The sequence below is a fragment of the Oncorhynchus gorbuscha genome, unplaced genomic scaffold (genome assembly GCF_021184085.1).
Source record: "Oncorhynchus gorbuscha isolate QuinsamMale2020 ecotype Even-year unplaced genomic scaffold, OgorEven_v1.0 Un_scaffold_496, whole genome shotgun sequence".
Taxonomy (NCBI): Eukaryota; Metazoa; Chordata; class Actinopteri; order Salmoniformes; family Salmonidae; genus Oncorhynchus; species Oncorhynchus gorbuscha.
This window is the reverse complement of record NW_025745323.1, coordinates 1-15,000: the sequence shown is the minus strand read 5'-3', so window position 1 is coordinate 15,000 and position 15,000 is coordinate 1.

Here is a 15,000-nt window from a genome sequence, read left to right as displayed (position 1 = left end):
AGCCACAATGTAGGGCGAGGTGGTAAGAGACACTGCCTTCCATGGCGATGTTATTACCCTCCCTGCTGCTGGCTGCTGAGCTGTCCAACATCGCTGTGGCTACGTCCTAAACGGGCACCCTGTTCCCTATCTAGTGAACTAGGTTTGACCAGGCGCCGGTCAAAAGTAGTGCACCGCGTAGGGGCAAGGGTGCCATTTAGGACGTAGCCACAGCCTCTTTAAATAGGCATTGTAATGCCAGATAGCGAAATGACAAACAGTTTAGATGAATAAACGCAACAAGGAAATGGGAATCGACGCGGTGGCCTTGTAGGATCGCAAATTCATGTTTCTCCGAGTGGTGGACAATGTTGAAAAGACACGTCAAGAGACGTATTGAAATAACCTGACGATGACAGAGGTCCTATGTAAGACCATACGTGATATGTGCTGACTCAACACAACTCTGTAAAGAGCTTTGGAAGTGAGAGCAGCAAGTGATCAAATAGGCCAGATGAGGATTTAGACAGTCTTATTAATAGGCCTGCTGCATTTACAACGTGTCATACCTCCAAGACGGGTCCCTGTACACAGTACGATATAACCCTTAAGAGTAGAACTCTGTGAATGACAGGATATCCCTATGTCACTGTCAGTCCAACACCAAGTCATTGTACCTGAACACAGTACGATATAACCCTTAAGAGTAGAACTCTGTGAATGACAGGATATCCCTATGTCACTGTCAGTCCAACACCAAGTCATTGTACCTGAACACCTGAAGCTCTGGGTTGCTATGGGAGTTGTTCTGGGGTCTAAACACCTGCAGCTCTGGGTTGCTATGGGAGTTGTTCTAAGGTCTAAACACCTGGAGCTCTGGGTTGCTATGGGAGTTGTTCTGAGGTCTAAACAACTGAAGCTCTGGGTTGCTATGGGAGTTGTTCTGAGGTCTAAACAACTGAAGCTCTAGGTTGCTATGGGAGTTGTTCTGAGGTCTAAACAACTGAAGCTCTAGGTTGCTATGGGAGTTATTCTGAGGTCTAAACAACTGAAGCTCTAGGTTGCTATGGGAGTTATTCTGAGGTCGAAACACCCGAAGCTCTAGGTTGCTATGGGCGTCACACTAAAGGTCAATACAGTATACTATGTGAACCTCCCAAATGGAACCCTATTCCCTATATAGTGCACTACTTTGATGTCCTGTCCAAAAGTAGTGCTCTATATAGGTTGCTAGGGAGACATTGTAGTCCCCTAGAATGTCCATGTGAAGTCCACAGAGGGACCTTTCACATTCTACAGATCAGGGCTGACTGTTTTGGAAAGAGGTTCTGAGGGATCAAATCAGGGCTGACTGCTTTAGAAAGAGGAGAGGGATAAGATCAGGGCTGACTGCTTTAGAAAGAGGAGAGGGATAAGATTAGGGCTGACTGCTTTAGAAAGAGGAGAGGGATCAGATCAGGGCTGACTGCTTTAGAAAGAGGAGAGGGATCAGATCAGGGCTGACTGCTTTAGAAAGAGGAGAGGGATCAGATCAGGGTTGACTGCTTTAGAAAGAGGAGAGGGATCAGATCAGGGCTGACTGCTTTAGAAAGAGGAGAGGGATCAGATCAGGGCTGACTGCTTTAGAAAGAGTTGTTCTGGGATCAGATCAGGGCTGACTGCTTTAGAAAGAGGAGAGGGATCAGATCAGGGCTGACTGCTTTAGAAAGAGGAGAGGATCAGATCAGGGCTGACTGCTTTAGAAAAGCTCAGTGCTTTACCCCTACACTGGAGCTGTCTACATTCACAGATGCTGTTTATCTCCACAGACACAGTCTGAGGGAGTCAGTTCAGGGCTGACTGCTTTAGAAAGAGGAGAGGGATCAGACTGCTTTGCTGCAGTGACTCTCTGACCCTGTCTCCAGAAAGCCTGTGCTTCTCAGAAAGGATCATGTGTCTCCATGTTCTCCTCTCCACAGACACAGCTCTGGTCCCATCTCTCTGACAGCCAGTTGTTCTAAGATCCTGTCTAAACACTGGAGCTGTCTAGGTTCACAGATGCTGTCATCACTAGACAGAGTTGATACACTTTGGCTATCTAACCTGTCTCCACAAACATGTCTGTCCTAGCTCTATGCTGATTGTCCCATCTCTCTGACCCTGTCTCCATGTTGTGGTCTGGTCCCATCTCTCTGACCCTGTCTCCATGCTGTGGTCTGGTCCCATCTCTCTAACCCTGTCTCCATGCTGTGGTCTGGTCCCATCTCTCTAACACTGTCTCCATGCTGTGGTCTGGTCCCATCTCTCTGACCCTGTCTCCATGCTGTGGTCTCGTCCCATCTCTCTGACCCTGTCTCCATGCTGTGGTCTGGTCCCATCTCTCTGACCCTGTCTCCATGCTGTGGTCTGGTCCCATCTCTCTGACCCTGTCTCCATGCTGTGGTCTCAGATCCCATCTGCTTTAGACCCTGTCTCCATGCTGTGGTCTGGTCCCATCTGCTCTAGACCCTGTCTCCATGCTGTGGTCTGGTCCCATCTCTCTGACCCTGTCTTTATGCTGTGGTCTGGTCCCATCTCTCTCTGAGTCTCCATGTGACCTGTCTCCATGCTGTGGTCTGGTCCCATCTCTCTGACCCTGTCTCCATGCTGTGGTCTGGTCCCATCTCTCTGACCCTGTCTCCATGCTGTGGTCTGGTCCCATCTCTCTGACCCTGTCTCCATGTTGTGGTCTGGTCCTTTGGCTATATAACTCTGACCCATGTCTGTCCATGCTGTGGTCTGGTCCCATCTCTCTGACCCTGTCTCCATGTTGTGGTCTGGTCCCATCTCTCTGACCCTGTCTCCATGCTGTGGTCTGGTCCCATCTCTCTGACCCTGTCTTCATGCTGTGGTCTGGTCCCATCTCTCTGACCCTGTCTTTATGCTGTGGTCTGGTCCCATCTCTCTCTCTGACCCTGTCTCCATGTTGTGGTCTGGTCCCATCTCTCTGACCCTGTCTCCATGCTGTGGTCTGGTCCCATCTCTCTCTCTGACCCTGTCTCCATGTTGTGGTCTGGTCCCATCTCTCTGACCCTGACCCTGTCTTCATGCTGTGGTCTGGTCCCATCTCTCTGACCCTGTCTCCATGCTGTGGTCTGGTCCCATCTCTCTGACCCTGTCTCCATGTTGTGGTCTGGTCCCATCTCTGACCCTGTCTCCATGTTGTGGTCTGGTCCCATCTCTCTGACCCTGTCTCCATGCTGTGGTCTGGTCCCATCTCTCTGACCCTGTCTCCATGTTGTCCCATCTCTCTGTCTGGTCCCATCTCTCTGACCCTGTCTCCATGCTGTGGTCTGGTCCCATCTCTCTGACCCTGTCTTTATGCTGTGGTCTGGTCCCATCTCTCTGACCCTGTCTCCATGCTGTGGTCTGGTCCCATCTCTCTGATCCTGTCTCCATGCTGTGGTCTGGTCCCATCTCTCTGACCCTGTCTTCATGTTGTGGTCTGGTCCCATCTCTCTGACCCTGTCTCCATGCTGTTGTCTGGTCCCATCTCTCTGACCCTGTCTTTATGCTGTGGTCTGGTCCCATCTCTCTGACCCTGTCTTTATGCTGTGGTCTGGTCCCATCTCTGCTGACCCTGTCTCCATGTTGTGTTGTCTGGTCCCATCTCTCTGACCCTGTCTCCATGTTGTGGTCTGGTCCCATCTCTCTGATCCTGTCTCCATGCTGTGGTCTGGTCCCATCTCTCTGACCCTGTCTCCATGCTGTCTTTATGGTCTGGTCCCATCTCTCTGACCCTGTCTTCATGTTGTGGTCTGGTCCCATCTCAACCAGACCACCGTGTTTTGGTCTGCTCTATAGCCCTGATGCATTTCACCTCTATACGCTCATGTGTTGTGTGAAATATAGGGTCTGAGCTTTATGAGTATGAAAGCCCTGCTGTCTTATCAAGTCCCCACCAACACACTGACCCCCCTCCCCCCATGTTGTGGTCTGATTTCCTGCTTCTGACTCTCAGATGTTGGCTTCACATCAGACGACCCTGTCTCCATGGGGAAGATGGAGGTCTGGTCGGCCGTGTTGTGAGGACAAGCTATACAGCTGAAACGTCATGCTGCATCAAATTCTCATAGCAACCATCCATCTATAGGCTCTTCTCTAGAATGGCCACATACAGAGGTGGTGTCTCAGATCCCCATAACGCTTCACTGGGTAGGGAAACGGGCGCCATTTTGGACACACCCTGTCTTGCTGCACGCTCAGGTTGTACGGCTGTCTCCAGGCTGGTCCCACGACAGCTCAGGCTGTATGACTGCTCAGGTTGTAAGACAGCTCAGGTTGTCCCACGACTGCTCAGGCTGTCCCATCGACTGCTCAGGCTGTATGACTGCTCAGGTTGTAAGACAGCTCAGGCTGGTCCCACGACTGCTCAGGTTGTAAGACAGCTCAGGTTGTATGACTGCTCAGGTTGTAAGACAGCTCAGGTTGTAAGACTGCTCAGGTTGTAAGACAGCTCAGGCTGTATGACTGCTCAGGTTGTACGACTGCTCAGGTTGGCTACGGCTGCTCAGGTTGTAAGACAGCTCAGGCTGTACGACTGCTCAGGTTGTACGACTGCTCAGGTTGTACGACTGCTCAGGTTGTATGACTGCTCAGGCTGTATGACTGCTCAGGTTGTACGATGCATTTGTTTTGATGGTTGTTACTGAGGTTTTAATGCCTTCAGCCTTCAACATGTCTCTCTGTCCAGCTGCTGGTCATTACCATCCAACATAATGTCTTAGAGTTTATTACCTTTCTGGTTTCTTTTCAATAACCTTCTCTCTCTCCACAACACAGTCCTACTGACTGTCTGACAACGTGTCTAATGGTCTCCAGTCCATTAGACAGACCTAGCAACAGATTATTTCTGTATTTGGTATTTTGGTATTTTATTAGGATCCCCATTAGCTGTTGCGAAAGCAGCAGCTACTCTTCCTGTGGTCCACACAGAACACAGAACACAGAACACAGAGCACAGAACTCAGAGCACAGAGCACAGAACACAGAGCACAGAACACAGAGCACAGAATACAGAACACAGAACACAGAGCACAGAATACAGAATACAGAACACAGAACACAGAATACAAAGCACACAGAACACAGAACACAGAGCACAGAACACAGAACACAGAACACAGAGCACAGAGCACAGAACACAGAGCACAGAACACAGAACACAGAGCACAGAACACAGAACACAGAACACAGAGCACAGAGCACAGAGCACAGAGCACAGAACACAAAACATGAAACACAAAATATTATACAGAACATTAATAAACAAGAACAGCTCAAGGACAGAACTACATACAGTCCATTTAAAATGTCACACATAGTTTACATATCAATACACACTAAATATCTAGGTCAAACAGGGGAGAGGTGTTGCTTTACCTGTTGTTTGAAACCAGGTTTGCTGTTCACTAGAGCAATATGAGATGGAAGGGAGTTCCATGCAATAATATCTCTGTATAATACTTTACGCTTTCTTACATTTCTTCTGGATCTGGGGACTGTGAAAAGACCCCTGGTGGCATGTCGGGTGGGATAAGTGTGTGTGTCAGAGCTGGGTGTAAGTTGACTATGAAAACAAATTGGGATTTAACACATTAATGTTTCTTATAAAAAGAAGAAGTGATGTAGTCAGTCTGTCCTCAACTCTTAGACAAGAGAGACTGACTGCATAGTATTTATGTCAACTCTCTGATTACAATGAAGAGCAAGACGTGTCGCTCTGTTCTGGGACAGATGCAGCTTAACTAGGGCTTTCTTTGTAACACTTTACAATATGACTGGACAATGATCAAGATAAGACAAAACTAGAGCCTGCAGGACTTGCTTCTTTTTGTTGTGTTTTTGTTGCGTAGCGAACAGAAAAGCATTCCATCCCCGCCAGCTGTCCGCCCCAAAAAACCTGTCCTGGAGAGCGAAGAAGGATCCGTACAGGGATCCAGGACAGATGCCATGGTCTCACGAGCCAAGCCCGACGTATAGACAGCCTCGTGGGGGAGGAATGGAGGGGTGGAGGAGCTGGAACATAGTTGAGAGTCCGTGGGAAAGAACGCGGAACTCGACCGAGGCCGCAATGCTGCTATGCGGCTACTATGACAGCCATCTTGTATCGCAGCAGGCAGAGGGGCAACATAAGGAGTGCCTCCTAAATGGCACCCTATACCCTATGGACCCTGATCAAACGTAGAGAACTATGCAGGGGAATAGGATGCCGTTTGGGACAAAGGAGTGGCCGACACCCGCAGGCCGCTCGGGTTTCACTCCCGGGAGAGCAGGGATCTCTGGGATGCGGACGGTGGGAGCGGCCTGCATTCAGGAAGCCAAGGTCCTGACTGATGTGTTTAATACTCTAAGTGACAGGACATTATTATAATGCCAGGGGGACGGACCGGGTCCTGGGACCACTGGATATCACATGTACTCACAGCTGGGTTATATAACGCCGACCCAACACCACATCGGTGCTGGAAAACAAGTGTCCTCTTCCATAGTGTTGTGATGACAGCAGTATCAAATACATGTCTGACCTGACACACACTATACACCTGGGATAGAGAGTTAACCTGAGGAGATGTCATTATATATGACTGGGATAGAGAGTTAAACTGAGGAGACAGATGGCATTATATATGACTGGGATAGAGAGTTAACCTGAGGAGACAGATGTCATTATATATGACTGGGATAGATAGTTAACCTGAGGAGACAGATGGCATTATATATGACTGGGATAGAGAGTTAAACTGAGGAGACATATGGCATTATATATGACTGGGATAGAGAGTTTAACTGAGGAGACAGATGGCATTATATACACCTGGGATAGAGAGTTTAACTGAGGAGACAGATGGCATTATATATGACTGGGATAGAGAGTTAACCTGAGGAGACAGATGGCATTATATATGACTGGGATAGAGAGTTAACCTGAGGAGATGTCATTATATATGACTGGGATAGAGAGTTAACCTGAGGAGACAGATGTCATTATATATGACTGGGATAGAGAGTTAACCTGAGGAGATGTCATTATATATGACTGGGATAGAGAGTTAACCTGAGGAGATGTCATTATATATGACTGGGATAGAGAGTTAACCTGAGGAGACAGATGTCATTATATATGACTGGGATAGAGAGTTAACCTGAGGAGATGTCATTATATATGACTGGGATAGAGAGTTAACCTGAGGAGACAGATCATTATATATGACTGGGATAGAGAGTTAACCTGAGGAGATGTCATTATATATGACTGGGATAGAGAGTTAACCTGAGGAGATGTCATTATATATGACTGGGATAGAGAGTTAACCTGAGGAGATGTCATTATATATGACTGGGATAGAGAGTTAACCTGAGAGATGTCATTATATATGACTGGGATAGAGAGTTAACCTGAGGAGACAGATGGCATTATATATGACTGGGATAGAGAGTTAACCTGAGGAGACAGATGTCATTATATATGACTGGGATAGAGAGTTAACCTGAGGAGATGTCATTATATATGACTGGGATAGAGAGTTAACCTGAGGAGATGTCATTATATATGACTGGGATAGAGAGTTAACCTGAGGAGATGTCATTATATATGACTGGGATAGAGAGTTAACCTGAGGAGATGTCATTATATATGACTGGGATAGAGAGTTAACCTGAGGAGACAGATGGCATTATATATGACTGGGATAGAGAGTTAAACTGAGGAGACAGATGTCATTATATATGACTGGGATAGAGAGTTAACCTGAGGAGATGTCATTATATATGACTGGGATAGAGAGTTAACCTGAGGAGATGTCATTATATATGACTGGGATAGAGAGTTAACCTGAGGAGACAGATGTCATTAGATATGACTGGGATAGAGAGTTAACCTGAGGAGATGTCATTATATATGACTGGGATAGAGAGTTAACCTGAGGAGATGTCATTATATATGACTGGGATAGAGAGTTAACCTGAGGAGACAGATGTCATTATATATGACTGGGATAGAGAGTTAACCTGAGGAGATGTCATTATATATGACTGGGATAGAGAGTTAACCTGAGGAGATGTCATTATATATGACTGGGATAGAGAGTTAACCTGAGGAGACAGATGGCATTATATATGACTGGGATAGAGAGTTAACCTGAGGAGATGTGGCATTATATATGACTGGGATAGAGAGTTAACCTGAGGAGATGTCATTATATATGACTGGGATAGAGAGTTAACCTGAGGAGACAGATGGCATTATATATGACTGGGATAGAGAGTTAACCTGAGGAGATGTCATTATATATGACTGGGATAGAGAGTTAACCTGAGGAGATGTCATTATATATGACTGGGATAGAGAGTTAACCTGAGGAGATGTCATTATATATGACTGGGATAGAGAGTTAACCTGAGGAGACAGATGGCATTATATATGACTGGGATAGAGAGTGAACCTGAGGAGACAGATGTCATTATATATGACTGGGATAGAGAGTTAACCTGAGGAGACAGATGGCATTATATATGACTGGGATAGAGAGTTAACCTGAGGAGATGTCATTATATATGACTGGGATAGAGAGTTAACCTGAGGAGATGTCATTATATATGACTGGGATAGAGAGTTAACCTGAGGAGACAGATGTCATTATATATGACTGGGATAGAGAGTTAACCTGAGGAGATGTCATTATATATGACTGGGATAGAGAGTTAACCTGAGGAGATGGCATTATATATGACTGGGATAGAGAGTTAACCTGAGGAGACAGATGTCATTATATATGACTGGGATAGAGAGTTAACCTGAGGAGATGTCATTATATATGACTGGGATAGAGAGTTAACCTGAGGAGATGGCATTATATATGACTGGGATAGAGAGTTAACCTGAGGAGACAGATGGCATTATATATGACTGGGATAGAGAGTTAACCTGAGGAGATGTCATTATATATGACTGGGATAGAGTTAACCTGAGGAGATGGCATTATATATGACTGGGATAGAGAGTTAACCTGAGGAGACAGATGTCATTATATATGACTGGGATAGAGAGTTAACCTGAGGAGACAGATGTCATTATATATGACTGGGATAGAGAGTTAACCTGAGGAGACAAATGTCATTATATATGACTGGGATAGAGAGTTAACCTGAGGAGATGTCATTATATATGACTGGGATAGAGAGTTAACCTGAGGAGACAGATGGCATTATATATGACTGGGATAGAGAGTTAACCTGAGGAGATGTCATTATATATGACTGGGATAGAGAGTTAACCTGAGGAGACAGATGTCATTATATATGACTGGGATAGAGTTAACCTGAGGAGACAGATGTCATTATATGACTGGGATAGAGAGTTAACCTGAGGAGACAGATGGCATTATATATGACTGGGATAGATAGTTAACCTGAGGAGACAGATGGCATTATATATGACTGGGATAGAGAGTTAACCTGAGGAGACAGATGTCATTATATATGACTGGGATAGAGAGTTAACCTGAGGAGACAGATGTCATTATATATGACTGGGATAGAGAGTTAACCTGAGGAGATGGCATTATATATGACTGGGATAGAGAGTTAACCTGAGGAGACAGATGTCATTATATATGACTGGGATAGAGAGTTAACCTGAGGAGACAGATGTCATTATATATGACTGGGATAGAGAGTTAACCTGAGGAGACAGATGGCATTATATATGACTGGGATAGAGAGTTAACCTGAGGAGACAGATGTCATTATATATGACTGGGATAGAGAGTTAACCTGAGGAGATGTCATTATATATGAGGGGATAGAGTTAACCTGAGGAGATGTCATTATATATGACTGGGATAGAGAGTTAACCTGAGGAGACAGATGGCATTATATATGACTGGGATAGAGAGTTAACCTGAGGAGACAGATGGCATTATATATGACTGGGATAGAGAGTTAACCTGAGGAGACAGATGGCATTATATATGACTGGGATAGAGAGTTAACCTGAGGAGACAGATGTCATTATATATGACTGGGATAGAGAGTTAACCTGAGGAGATGTCATTATATATGACTGGGATAGAGAGTTAACCTGAGGAGATGTCATTATATATGACTGGGATAGAGAGTTAACTGAGGAGACAGATGGCACTGGGATAGAGAGTTAACCTGAGGAGACAGATGTCATTATATATGACTGGGATAGAGAGTTAACCTGAGGAGACAGATCTCATACTCAAAGATGATGTTTAAAAAAAACACAAAAAAAATATTTAAAATAATTTCTGATCCATAAACACAAAGACCTTCAACATCTCATGTCAGCAGACCAGGTTTTATGTCAGATAAACATATAGGGCCTATATATATTTTTTAGAACCAAACTAGCTAAACCAGCCTATGGTATGAAAAGACAGTATGCATTAAGAATGCAGCTGAGGATCCGGCTACAGTGCAATACGCTCTTAGATCGCTCACAGTTTTCATTGATCACAGAAAGATGATATTGGATTGGATTGATGGCGCACTTTGCTTTCGGCCCGCATCAGAACACCTCTGATCAATACGAGGGAGTCAGCAGAAAAAGCTGCTCACCATTTTTATAACAGGCCAAGCATGCTTTCCAAATGGCACCCTATATTTCCTTTGTAGCGCACTAATATTATTATTATTTGCCTCGAAGCGAGCATAGAAGTAGTTTAGCTCGTCTGGTAGGCTTGTGTCTCTGGGCAGCTCTCGGCTGTGCTTGCCTTTGTAGTCTGTAATGGTTTGCAGGCCCTGCCACATCTGACGAGAATCACAGCCGTTGTAGTAGTAGATATTAGTCCTGTATTGACGCTTTGCATGTTTGATAATTCATCGGAGGACATAGCGGGATTTCTTATAAGCTTCCGAGTTAGAGTCCCGCTCCTTGAAAGTGGCAGCTGTAGTCTTTAGCTCGATGCGGATGCTGCCTGTAATCCATGGTTTCTGGTTGGGGTATGTACGTATGGTCACTGTGGTGGACGACATCATCGATGCACTTATTGATGAAGCCTGGAACTGCTTCATCTGACCACTTTTTAATTGATCGAGTCACTGGTGCTTCCTGCTTTAATTTTCGTTTGTAAACAGGAAGCAGGAGGATAGAATTATGGTCAGATTTGCCCAAATGGGGGGCGAGGGAGAGCTTTGTATGCATCTCTGTGTGTGGAGTACAGGTGATCCAGAGTTTTTTTCCCCTCTGGTTGCACATTTAACATGCTGATAGAAATTTGGTGAAAGGGATTTAAGTTTCCCTGCATCAAGTCCCCCGGCCACTAGGAGCCCTCTGGATGAGCGTTTTCCTGTTTGCTCATGGCGGAATACAGCTCATTGAGTGTGGTTTTAGTGTCAGCATCAGTCTGTGGTGGTATGTAGACAGCTACGAAAAATACAGATGAAAACTCTCTAGGTAGATAGTGTGGTCTACAGCTTACCACCAGACATAGGGAATAGGGTGCCATTTAAGACAGATTCCAAGCTCTGTTCTATGCTTCTATTTCCTGTTTCTGTGTACCTTCCACTAGGCCTGGTCTGGTGTGGTGTTAATAACATAATGTATTGATCGATGACAGCATGTCAAGAGTGGACCAACAAGATCCAGCACAGTTATTGATCGATGCCATTTACTCCTGCATGTGCAGAGTAGTTCAATACTAGAGATGAAACCATAGCTGTTGCATAACAACCTCATGATCAGTTTACTACTGTAGCATAACAACCTCATGATCAGTTTACTACTGTAGCATAACAACCTCATGATCAGTTTACTACTGTAGCATAACAACCTCATGATCAGTTTACTACTGTAGCATAACAACCTCATGATCAGTTTACTACTGTAGCATAACAACCTCATGATCAGTTTACTACTGTAGCATAACAACCTCATGATCAGTTTACTACTGTAGCACCACAACCTCATGATCAGTTTACTACTGTAGCACACAACCTCATGATCAGTTTACTACTGTAGCATAACAACCTCATGATCAGTTTACTACTGTAGCATAACAACCTCATGATCAGTTTACTACTGTAGCATCACAACCTCATGATCAGTTTACTACTGTAGCACCACAACCTCATGATCAGTTTACTACTGTAGCATCACAACCTCATGATCAGTTTACTACTGTAGCTGTACTGTAGCACCACAACCTCATGATCAGTTTACTACTGTATCTATACTGTAGCATCACAATCTCATGATCAGTTTACTACTGTAGCATCAGAACCTCATGATCAGTTTACTACTGTAGCATCAGAACCTCATGATCAGTTTACTACTGTAGCATCAGAACCTCATGATCAGTTTACTACTGTAGCACCACAACCTCATGATCAGTTTACTACTGTAGCATCACAACTCTCATGATCAGTTTACTAATAGCATCACAACCTCATGATCAGTTTACTACTGTAGCATCACAACCTCATGATCAGTTTACTGCTGTGTAGCACCACAGCCTCATGATCAGTTTACTACTGTAGCATCACAACCTCATGATCAGTTTACTCACAACTCATGATCAGTTTATCAGCATAACAACTCATGATCAGTTTACTACTGTAGCACCACAACCTCATGATCAGTTTACTACTGTAGCATCACAACCTCATGATCAGTTTACTACTGTAGCATCACAACCTCATGATCAGTTTACTACTGTAGCATCACAACCTCAGTTTACTACTGTAGCATCACAACCTCATGATCAGTTTACTACTGTAGCACCACAACCTCATGTTCAGTTTACTACTGTAGCATCACAACCTCATGATCAGTTTACTACTGTAGCATCAGAACCTCATGATCAGTTTACTACTGTAGCATCAGAACCTCATGATCGGTTTACTACTGTAGCATCACAACCTCATGATCAGTTTACTACTGTAGCATCCCAACCTCATGATCAGTTTACTACTGTAGCATCACAACCTCATGATCAGTTTACTACTGTAGCATCACAACCTCATGATCAGTTTACTACTGTAGCATCACAACCTCATGATCAGTTTACTATTGCACCTCAGATCACTATTGCAACCTGATGATCAGTTTACTACTGTAGCATCACACAACCTCATGATCAGTTTACTACTGTAGCTGTACTGTAGCATCACAACCTCATGATCAGTTTACTACTGTAGCACCACAACCTCATGATCAGTTTACTACTGTAGCATCATAACCTCATGATCAGTTTACTACTGTAGCTGTACTGTAGCATCACAACCTCATGATCAGTTTACTACTGTAGCTGTACTGTAGCATCACAACCTCATGATCAGTTTACTACTGTAGCACCACAACCTCATGATCAGTTTACTGCTGTAGCATCACAACCTCATGATCAGTTTACTGCTGTAGCATCATAACCTCATGATCAGTTTACTACTGTAGCACCACAACCTCATGATCAGTTTACTACTGTAGCATCAGAACCTCATGATCAGTTTACTGCTGTACTGTAGCATCACAACCTCATGATCAGTTTTACTACTGTAGCATCAGAACCTCATGATCAGTTTACTACTGTAGCATCACAACCTCATGATCAGTTTACTACTGTAGCATCAGAACCTCATGATCAGTTTACTACTGTAGCTGTACTGTAGCATCACAACCTCATGATCAGTTTACTACTGTAGCATCACAACCTCATGATCAGTTTACTGCTGTAGCATCACAACCTCATGATCAGTTTACTACTGTAGCACCACAACCTCATGATCAGTTTACTACTGTAGCACCACAACCTCATGATCAGTTTACTGTATCTATGTAGCATCACAACCTCATGATCAGTTTACTGCTGTAGCATCATAACCTCATGATCAGTTTACTACTGTAGCACCACAACCTCATGATCAGTTTACTACTGTAGCATCAGAACCTCATGATCAGTTTACTGCTGTACTGTAGCATCACAACCTCATGATCAGTTTACTACTGTAGCATCACAACCTCGTGATCAGTTTACTACTGTAGCATCAGAACCTCATGATCAGTTTACTACTGTAACATCACAACCTCATGATCAGTTTACTACTGTAGCATCAGAACCTCATGATCAGTTTACTACTGTAGCACCACAACCTCATGATCAGTTTACTACTGTAGCATCACAACCTGTGATCAGTTTACTACTGTAGCATCAGAACCTCATGATCAGTTTACTACTGTAGCTGTACTGTAGCATCACAACCTCTTGATCAGTTTACTACTGTAGCATCACAACCTCATGATCAGTTTACTACTGTAGCATCACAACCTCGTGATCAGTTTACTACTGTAGCATCAGAACCTCATGATCAGTTTACTACTGTAGCTGTACTGTAGCATCACAACCTCTTGATCAGTTTACTACTGTAGCATCACAACCTCATGATCAGTTTACTGCTGTAGCATCACAACCTCATGATCGGTTTACTACTGTAGCATCATAACCTCATGATCAGTTTACTACTGTAGCACCACAACCTCATGATCAGTTTCTACCATAGCATCACAACCCTCGTGATCACAAATTGCACCCTATTCCCTATTTAGTGCACTTGAGAATAGGGTTCCATTTGGAACAGGTAATCATTACGTTTCTACCCGCGTGATGCAATGTACCTGCACTCTCTCCAGGTGACACATTGTAACGAGACATCGTTTTGCCTCTCCCCTACCTCAGCAGATCGGGCCAGGGTGATAGCTGCATGCCTGTGGGATGTGAGTCACCCTACTGTACCTGGGATTAGCCTCTCTGCTAATCGGAGTTAGCAACTGGGTTGAGTCCCTCTGGGCAATGACACAGCTAAAAACGGCCCCGAAGGAGGGGAACCCGTGATGTCAGGAGGAAAATGTGCCATCCAATGAGATGATACCGGTCGGTTCGTCAGGAAGATCTTGTTACTGATGTCGTGGCTATTCAAGGTTAGGTTAATCCCAGTCAAACACCTTCTCAAATCAAAACAAATCAAACCGGTCACATACACATA